The sequence below is a fragment of the Tupaia chinensis genome, unplaced genomic scaffold (genome assembly GCF_000334495.1).
Source record: "Tupaia chinensis unplaced genomic scaffold, TupChi_1.0 Scaffold000002_1, whole genome shotgun sequence".
NCBI lineage: Eukaryota > Metazoa > Chordata > Mammalia > Scandentia > Tupaiidae > Tupaia > Tupaia belangeri.
In genome coordinates, this window is record NW_006159428.1 from 5325044 (window position 1) to 5334296 (window position 9253).

The 9253-nt window shown below is 43.8% G+C and overlaps 1 pseudogene; it reads right to left on the reverse strand.

The window, feature by feature from the left end:
- Positions 1-4962, reverse strand: part of LOC106734943 (60S ribosomal protein L23a pseudogene) — an 8517-nt pseudogene extending 3555 nt beyond the window's left edge.
- Positions 4963-9253: the final 4291 nt, after the last annotated feature.

Below are 9253 nucleotides of genomic sequence, written 5' to 3' on the forward strand. Positions count from 1 at the left end.
TGCTGCGCCGCATCAGCTGATAATCATCTCTGCTTACTGGAACCGCTTTCCCGAAACTGTATGCCATGGAGACCCACCTACAATTGCGGAACTGCACTAGACCCACCCTTAATCCAACCCTAAATAGAATCTATGTTCTCTATTGTTAAAACTCTATGAGCTGATAATTGAAACACGTAGTCCCTCTTCCATTTACTTGCATGTAACATGTTTTCAAAAAAAACGCACAATGATTCCTAGCAGTTGTCACTCCTCAGAGGGCGATCTCTGAGGGGTGTCCAGCATAAGACGTGCATGAAAAGGCACTGAGTCCTTTGTCTTCTGTTCACCTTCGCTGCCTCCGTCAAGATAACCCACCCACACCGGGGCTGGTCCCCGGCAGAGGATCAGTAAAAAAAACAAATACATTTAATAGACACAAAAATGAAAGTTATCCGCTGGTGATAATGTATATGATGATGTGTTTGACTTGACTAATATGCACTGTATTCATGCTAGGAAAAACCATGTTGTACATAGATTAAATGTAAATTTTTAAAAATAGAAAAAAATTGGTAGATTAGGGTAAAAGATAGACTGGAGTTCTTTGGTATTATATGTGCAATTTTTCTGTAAGTTTGAAATCAGTCCAAAACAAACATCTTTCTTAAAACAGAGCTAGCCAGTCTTTCAACCTTCATGATTATTTTCAAAGAGAAAAATATTAGTTTGGGACTAATATATTTTTAACAATTTTCTAGCACTTGCTAATCTTTTTTAATAGAGAACACAGCCTCGGGCTTAGGGGCTTTGGCAAGCAGCAGTTACTAGCTGGATTTAATAACACAGTTTTGTTTTCATCATATTTACTTTTGCATTTACTTTCTATTTATGGCAAGTGGTGTAGCTTTCCTTGTATGATAAAATATAAAATTATTCTTAAGTGAATTTATATAATCAAAAATGAGTTGATACAAAGAAAAATATTATTATCAAAGTGCAAATAGCTTATAGAGGGTAAACATGTGACATTTAATCAGGATTGCCTGATATTTAGGGAACATTGGTCTATTCTAATGGCCTTCTCTTAGAGGTAGGTAGACCTGAACTCCAAAAGTTAAGTGTCTGGTTTAAGATCACATAATCCTGGGACCAGCAGATAGCATAATGGTTACATTGTTGAACTCCCACTAGTTGACTCCAGTTCAAGTCCCAGACCCGGCAACTTAAAACACACTCTAGATGCATGTGTGTGCATGCCCAAGATCCTGAGAGGAGAATGAAAGAGAAGGGATTACAGTATGGCCATACTCCCTGGGGATGAATTCTCACTTTCTTCCTTTCTGTCTCTGTCTCTCCAGCAAGCACAAGCACCCTATAGAAAAAAAATCTCTTTCTCAAAAAAAAAAAAAAAAAGAAAGAAAGAAAGAAAAAAACAGAAAAGAAAAAAAGCACACAATCCCTAGGCATAGAGATGCAGACCAGGGAGATCTCTTGACCATTGCCTGCCCCACCATAACACATTGCTGTGCAACCCACAGTACAAGCATACTAAGCCTACAGTAAGGAACACAGTTCAAAGAGGCATCATCTATTTACGCACACGCCTATGCATACACGAAAATGAGTTATTCTTTCACAGATCAGCAAATTCAAACCTCACCATTGACTTAGGCCCTTGATATCCAGTCTTATTTCTTTTCATTTCCAGAGCAACCAATGAAATAGAGTGAACTGTTCCTATATAGTTTATAGACAAATTCAAAACATTCTTTTTTAAAAGCACTGAGATGATCCCAGAATCCTGGAAGCTTGAAAGGACAACTAGTTCAATCTGGTAAATAGTTTCGGGAATAGTTGAGGGAAGCAGTGCTGAGCATTGAGATGTTCCGAGGCACAGCCCTGTACCCCAGCTCTCACGCTCACAGTTCCTGGAGTTGACAGTTAAAATATTTTTCTTTTTCTCTAACATTTTTGCACTTTCAAAGCTGTTTTCCATAAGTCCGTGGGTGGATTTTATTTGGCCTTCACTGAAAAATTAGAACTGCTGAGTTCAGTATTAATGGGTATGTCTGATCTAGTTTCTCTGCTACTGTCAGGGAATGCAACTCATAAACCTTCCTAGCGAGAGAAGAATTCCCCTTGCTCACAATGTGCCAGAGAAGGACATTTTACCACTTCCTTAAACTCACTCCAGGACTTAACCACTCTGACTCCCACAAGTTTTTTCCCCACTAATTGAATCCACCCAACCACTCATGTGTGCCTGTGTTGCCTTGTTCCTTTCTTCGTAGGGAGAGAATGTTCTCCAGTCTTTGCAAAGTCGTCTTTCCATGTTTGCAGATTATTTCAATCCTCTCCTCGACTGTCTCTCCTCAGAGTGAACTCATTTCGTTTTTCCACCTTCATGCAAAAATAACATTTTCTGATCTATTCATCATCGTTGTGGTTCACCACTGTATTTTAATGCTGTTTTTTCCCTATCACTTTCAAGTTGTTGAGTCCAAAACAGAATTCAGTATTTTGTGGGTGTGTGCAGCAAGTACAAAAATGCCCAACATTCCTGCATTTTTAGAAGGTCCAAACTGCCTGGACGCTCCAATCCCAAGCGAATCTGTTCTAAGGACCGTGGAGGCCTAAGCATGCCTTTGGTTATTCAAGTTCCAGCCTTACAATGTTTTAAGCTAGAGGTAATGAAGGAGAGGCCTCAGTGACATACCCCATCTCTTCTTAATGGGAAATCCAATTTGCTTCTAGGGCCCCACAATGGTCTAGAGGACCACTGAAGTATTGATCTGGTCCCAAAGCCCTCACATAGGAGTGATTAACTATTAAGGGAGGTCATTCTGGGGCTTGTCAAGCTCTCACCAAAGCAGTCCTATTATCTGAAACTGCTGTGTGGAACAATATTAGGGACACGCAGAAATCACATAGAGCATCCCAGAACAAAGGAAGAAATTCTACACCCTGCCCTGAAATGTCAATTCACTTAACACAGTTGAGCTTCATTTAGTAATCTGTCAGAATCTTGCCCTGTCCACCTTGCAGTCCTGTGAGAATGTGACAGCATATGGTGGCATTCTTGGAACACTGTCAAAGCAGCGGAGGACAGAGGCAGGTGGAGGTAAAAGGTCCTAAGAGTGAGTTTTGACACAGTTCTGTCTCTGAGGCAGTTCCAAACTGCTCTACCCTTTGATTGTCAATGAGGCTATTCAGGAACTGAAAGATACCCCCCCCCCCGGGGGGGGGGGATTTAAAGGTTTACAACTAAACGTCCCCAGATTCCCCAATTGTCAAGCTCTCACCAAAGCAGTCCTATTATCTGAAACTGCTGTGTGGAACAATATTAGGGACACGCAGAAATCACATAGAGCATCCCAGAACAAAGGAAGAAATTCTACACCCTGCCCTGAAATGTCAATTCACTTAACACAGTTGAGCTTCATTTAGTAATCTGTCAGAATCTTGCCCTGTCCACCTTGCAGTCCTGTGAGAATGTGACAGCATATGGTGGCATTCTTGGAACACTGTCAAAGCAGCGGAGGACAGAGGCAGGTGGAGGTAAAAGGTCCTAAGAGTGAGTTTTGACACAGTTCTGTCTCTGAGGCAGTTCCAAACTGCTCTACCCTTTGATTGTCAATGAGGCTATTCAGGAACTGAAAGATACCCCCCCCCCGGGGGAGGGGGATTTAAAGGATTGAGACTCAAAGTTCCCAGATTCCCCAAGGGGCTGAAGGAGAAGTTGTCAAGTGGTTGTGTATTGAACGGTGTGTGCAAATGATGGGGAAATTATTCTCTAAACAGAATTTTGGGTTTTCTTTCTTTCTTTCTTTATTCCATGAGAAAGAGAGAGAACAAGAGAGAGATAGACAGGTGCCCCCGATAGGATTTTCACACCATAACCTGCCTCCAGCCTCAGCCAGAATCACAGGCACGCACACACCCAGTGTGGCCGTGAACCCAGGACTTTCTCATGTGGGTACAGTATCACGGAGCATTGCGTTATCACTGCACCACCGCCAACCAGAGTTGAATGCTGGTCATTTGAAGCCAGAATCTAGACTTCTCATTTTACACATGTGGAAACTAAGGCACAGAGGGGGTGCCTTTTCCAATGTCAGACTAGTAGTTGTAGATTCAGTACTAAAAGTGGCTCACATTCTTTGGCCATTTTGGCTCCCCTCCAGCGATATTAAAGCATCAAATCACCAAATAGAATGGGAGAAAGTCCTCCATATCTCTAGCCACACATGGGTGATGGATGAGAGCTTGTCAAACTGCAGTTTTCTGGTTCAGCTCAGATGGCAAATGCAGGGGGGCGGTAAGCAGGAGGCAGGGTGAACAGTGTGTGTGTGTACATTTCACTTCTTTCTTTGCATTTTGGTTACATTTAACAACGTGTTACCTCTTCACAGAGTAGTTTATATCATTAGCAGGATGCCAAGAATGACATCAACATCTATTAAAGCCTAACATTTCACATTCTTCATTGTAAACATTAACATTGCTTAGTTTCCAGATATAAACTCAAAGTCATTCTCAAGTTGGATGGTTTCTTTCCAAGAAAGTTGCTGTGACTGTAATGTAATTTACCTAATTAATCTACTTAAGGAGAGAAGGAATCTGCGATGACTATTAATAAAGACCTCAACGTGCTTCTCGTCATCAAAGCAGGGCAATCTGTGGATTCATTTTGGGAGAGATCATAACTTTCCAAATAAATCTTAGTAAAACTTTGCAGACAGGGCACTTTGAGCTGTTTCCCCACGCGGTTGGCTTGCTTTCAGCTCCAGCTAGCTTGTGCAAACTCTCTAGAATATCTGGGTGTATTTCTATTCACCTGTGGCCTTGGACCCTGATGTCCAGGGTCACTGTTCTTGAGGCCAAGAACTCATGTGAAATGTGAATGTGAGTCATAGATGGAAACTCCTGGTCTGCCGTATTCCAAAGCCCATCCCACCCCACCCAGGTCACCATCAGCATGCTGCATGCATGCCCCCCATTCCTTCTCGACAGTTGGGTTGTACCCTGCAGTGAGTGGAGAGCACAGAGGCTCCTCCGCCAGGGCTGCCTGAACACTGGGGAGGCGGGTATCCATGTGTATGTAACCAAGAATCGCTCTTTTCAAAGGAGCACACCAGGATGTCACAGCAGGATCTGGAAGCCACACAGGGAAATAAGAACAAAATCCTTTCTCCTGGTCCTGAGTTCCATAGAGCCAGAAGAGAAGTCGTGCCCACAGGAAAGAGCCTTTTGGGAGATGGCCTTCAGTGAAGGTGTTGAGGGAGTGTGGGAACTTATTAACCTTGGAATTGGATCCAGCAGAGAAAGGGAATCCCCGTGTGGGAGCCTTGGGAGGTCAGTGAGAGGAGAATGGGCAAAGTTTGAGAGATTATACAGCAAGTTCAAGAATGAAGCAGGAATTCAGTTTTTGAATTCAAGACAGCTGGCATGGAAAGGCAACTATCTAAGGATACCTGAATCCCCCGCCCCACTCCACAGCTGACTCTGTTTAAGTCTGTACTGACCCAGGACATGGCCAGGCTCGGAAGTGAAGTGGGGCTGGGTTTGCAGGTGGCAGGTGGGATAAAGGATGTCAAAGCAGGACGCGCACTTGACCTGACACTATCTTGGCACAGGGGACCATAAAGAACCCCAGGAGGCCAGTGACCTAAGTAGAGTTTTCAGTAACAGAATCCTTCCATGGCTCTCCACCCCATTCATGGAAAAATATTGTTCAGGCCTGGAGCCATTCATCCCTGAGAAGGGATGGTCAGTCTATGAACTGCTGCCTCCACTGTTCTTGTAAGGGCTCTAAAACCTGCGGCTGAATTCAGCTTTCATTATGGTTTCTGGTTTGGTCATTCGCGTCCCATATTGGATTACAAGCTCCACAAGGGCAGGGAATCAGTCTATTTCTACAGATTGGTTTCTAGCTTAATGTTGGCAGAGTAGGCATTCGACAACTATTTGATAGATGAATGAGTGAGTAACTGTGGCGGATAGTCTTACTATATTCGAGTATTTACTTTCTCGTTCCCAATAATATATGCTTGGCCCTAAGGCGTTTGGGCTTGGCCATGTGACTTTGCTTCGGTCCATGGGATGCAAGTGGGCATGACTCAGGCTGTCAGAGCAACATACTGGCGTGAGAGTGCATGGCGTGGCCTGGCCTCTTGTGCTTCTGCTTTCTACCACAAGGCTGTAAGTTGCACATGGAGGTTGCTCCTGTAGCCCGAGTTCTAGAACAAGAAGATGTGAGAAGACTCAAAAAGCCACCCCAGATTCAGTCCACATCCTGGAACAGAGCCTTGACCAATCTGCTGCTCTCTTGTAGTATGATGGAAAAGTGGAGATTTGTTGTTAAACAGTTGGGGTTGAGAGCTGTTTGTTTCCATGACACAAGTTCTGACATTGGAGGGATTAGAGATCTCCCATTTACTTTGCCCATGAGCTGTAGAGCTGCCTTCAAGCCCTTCATTTTGCCCAGACTGAGGACATATGGCAAACCTTTCTACCTTGCCCTCGTACCATCTGGAAAGTGACCATTTTGCTTTCCTTTTCCAAAGAACACCCAGAGAGCTTCCTCAACCCCAGAGCAACCTAATGGTTAATTTTGAGGCTGCATAAAGCAAAAGTGATCTGACAGCAAGTTTACATATCATATTTTAAACATTTACACAGTTTTCAAATAAATACAAGCATGAGGCTGGCTCTAGCCCCCTTCTTTTCCTCACTTGCTAGTGAAGAAAACTCTGTTTTTCAAAAAGCCAGAGTGTTAGATGCTGGAGGTAGAGCTCTTTCTAGAATCCGCAAACGGTTGTTGAGTCTCCAGGCTTTTCTTCCCACAGCAGACTTCAATTAATCTTGAGAAGAGCATGAGCATAAAATGAGCATGGAACTTCTTGAAGGCACAAGAAAAAGAAGACTGAAAGAAATCCTGGAAACCCGTGTTCTTTATCAGTTCTGCTATTACTCCTTGGAGATGTTTGTTAGATAGTAAAACTTTTGATGAAAAGTGAAAAAAATGTAGTCAAAACTATGAGATACTAAGCTAAATATTTGAAAACTAAATGGTTCATTGTTTCTTCTTTAAGTTTATTCATTGGTTTCTTCCATGAACAAGAGACAGAGACAGAGACAGCACCCCCAACAGGGTTTTATTTATTTTTTTTTTTTGAGAGGTTTTTCACTATAGGGCGCGTGCGCTCGCCAGACAGACAGAGAGAGACAGAGAGACAGAAAGTGAGAAATCACCCCCCAGAGGGGATGGCCACGCTGCAATCCCTTCTCCTCCATTCTCCTCTCGGGATCTTGGGCACGCACGCACACGCGCCCGGCGTGGGTTTTAAGCCACCGGGTCCGGCACGCGAACCGTGGTCGACTACATGGGAGTCCAGTGACATAGTCATTACGCTAACTGCTGGTTCCCCCAACAGGGTTTCAATACCATGATCCACCCCTAACTCCAGCCAACCCTGGATTATGGGCGTGCCCATGCCTGGTGTACTCAGGGAAGTCTCTGGGTGTGAACACAGAACCTTTCCATGTGAGTAAGCCCTGCAGAGTGTTGCATTTTATGCCACACCAATGTCCAGCTCCCATTTTTAAAAAACCAGATCTATAACGACATCCACCTGCATAGTCTCAGCCTCCACCAATATGCTCTTAATCCCAAATTCTAGATTTCCAACCTCAAATTTTTCATAAAGTTGCAGATCCTTTTAGCTACTTGAGTATCCATAACACTTCTCATTTAATGTTTGCCGTTAAACCTTGGATGTGCCTATGAGCACTGGATCCTTTCATTTCTAGATGGATTAAGGGCACCCCATCTACCCAGTCATTCATGCCAGAGACAGGAGTCTTACTGGATTCTTTCTTCTCCCTCAGTCCCTATGTTTATCTGGTTATCGAGCTCTGTGGTGTGCCCCAAGTCCTCTGTGGGATAAAGCTGGCTATAAATAATTCATACATACATGTGTAAATAAAGGTCCTATTTACTGTCTCTGACATCTCCTTAAAATTCCTTCCCTCCATCCCTCCAGCATCCATCACCCTAATATTTAGCTCATTTTAACTATTGCAAAAATCTCCCAACTGGACTCTGCGTCCAGTCTACCACTGCCCCACCCCCACCCCCGACGTGCAATCTGTCCTTCAGACCACAGACCTCTTCCTAAAACACCAATTGAATGCTGTTAACTCCCTTCTAAGAAAGCCCACTATGTCTTTCCATTGGCTGTAGGAAAACTTGCCGAAAATGAAGACCTTCATGACTGGTCTTTGTGTACTTTCTAGGTTCATCATCCACAGTTCTCGCAGCTAAGCCCAATAGCCATTCCAAACTCAGGACACATGGTGTCCTTCTTCCCTGTGTTTACACACTTGCTTTCAGGACTCAGCCCAAGGATCCTGCCTGCTGGGGAAGCTGCCCTGATCCCTGGATTGAGTGAGACCACCCCTCTCTGAACTGTCTGAAGCTCTGTCACAAACCTGACAGCATGGCTTTTGTTGTTGCTATTGTTAAAATTATTTGTCTTTATTCATGATAGAGTGTGTCTGTGTGCATGTGAGAGTGAAAGAGAGCAAGAGAAAGAGAGAGGCGCACACTCCTCAGGGTCTGACAAAGCAACAATCCCCTTCCTCCCCTTTCCAGCCCATTGGATCTTGGACATCTACGTGTGCCTGGTGTATTTTAGGCACATCGGGCCAGGCCAGGGATTCAAACCATGCTTGCCATGTAGGATGTGACTTGTCTTGGGCAGTGTATTATTGCTGTGTCACGGAGCCTGTCCTATAGCGTGTTTCCACTGGTGTGTTTCCAAATGCCTCCCCCAGCAAACTGTGAGTGATGTGAAGACAGCAAACCTGCCTGTGGTCTTTCTCTGTCCTCAGAGCCAGGCACATGGCATGTGTCCTGTAAATGTCACTGAATAAAGGGTGATGGAAGAATGGCTATGAGAATAAATACTCTAGCCACAGCCTACGAATCCTTCGATGAATAAGTGACTGAACACATTTTTCTATATGTAAATGAAAATCAGAATGAGAATTGATAGGTGAGGGTTTTTTTAGTGTTCTTCTAAATAGAAGGACAAAAAAAGTATATTATCCCATATTATTTCCATCAGGATGATGACATTTGCTGTAGAACTAAAACATGAGGATTCTGATAACACTGACTTAGAGAACTGATGTCCTAGTGTGGAAGTATTAAAAGAGTGGGAGCAGAGGGCATAGGGCTAGAAATCCAGAAACTAAGCTCTTTCCC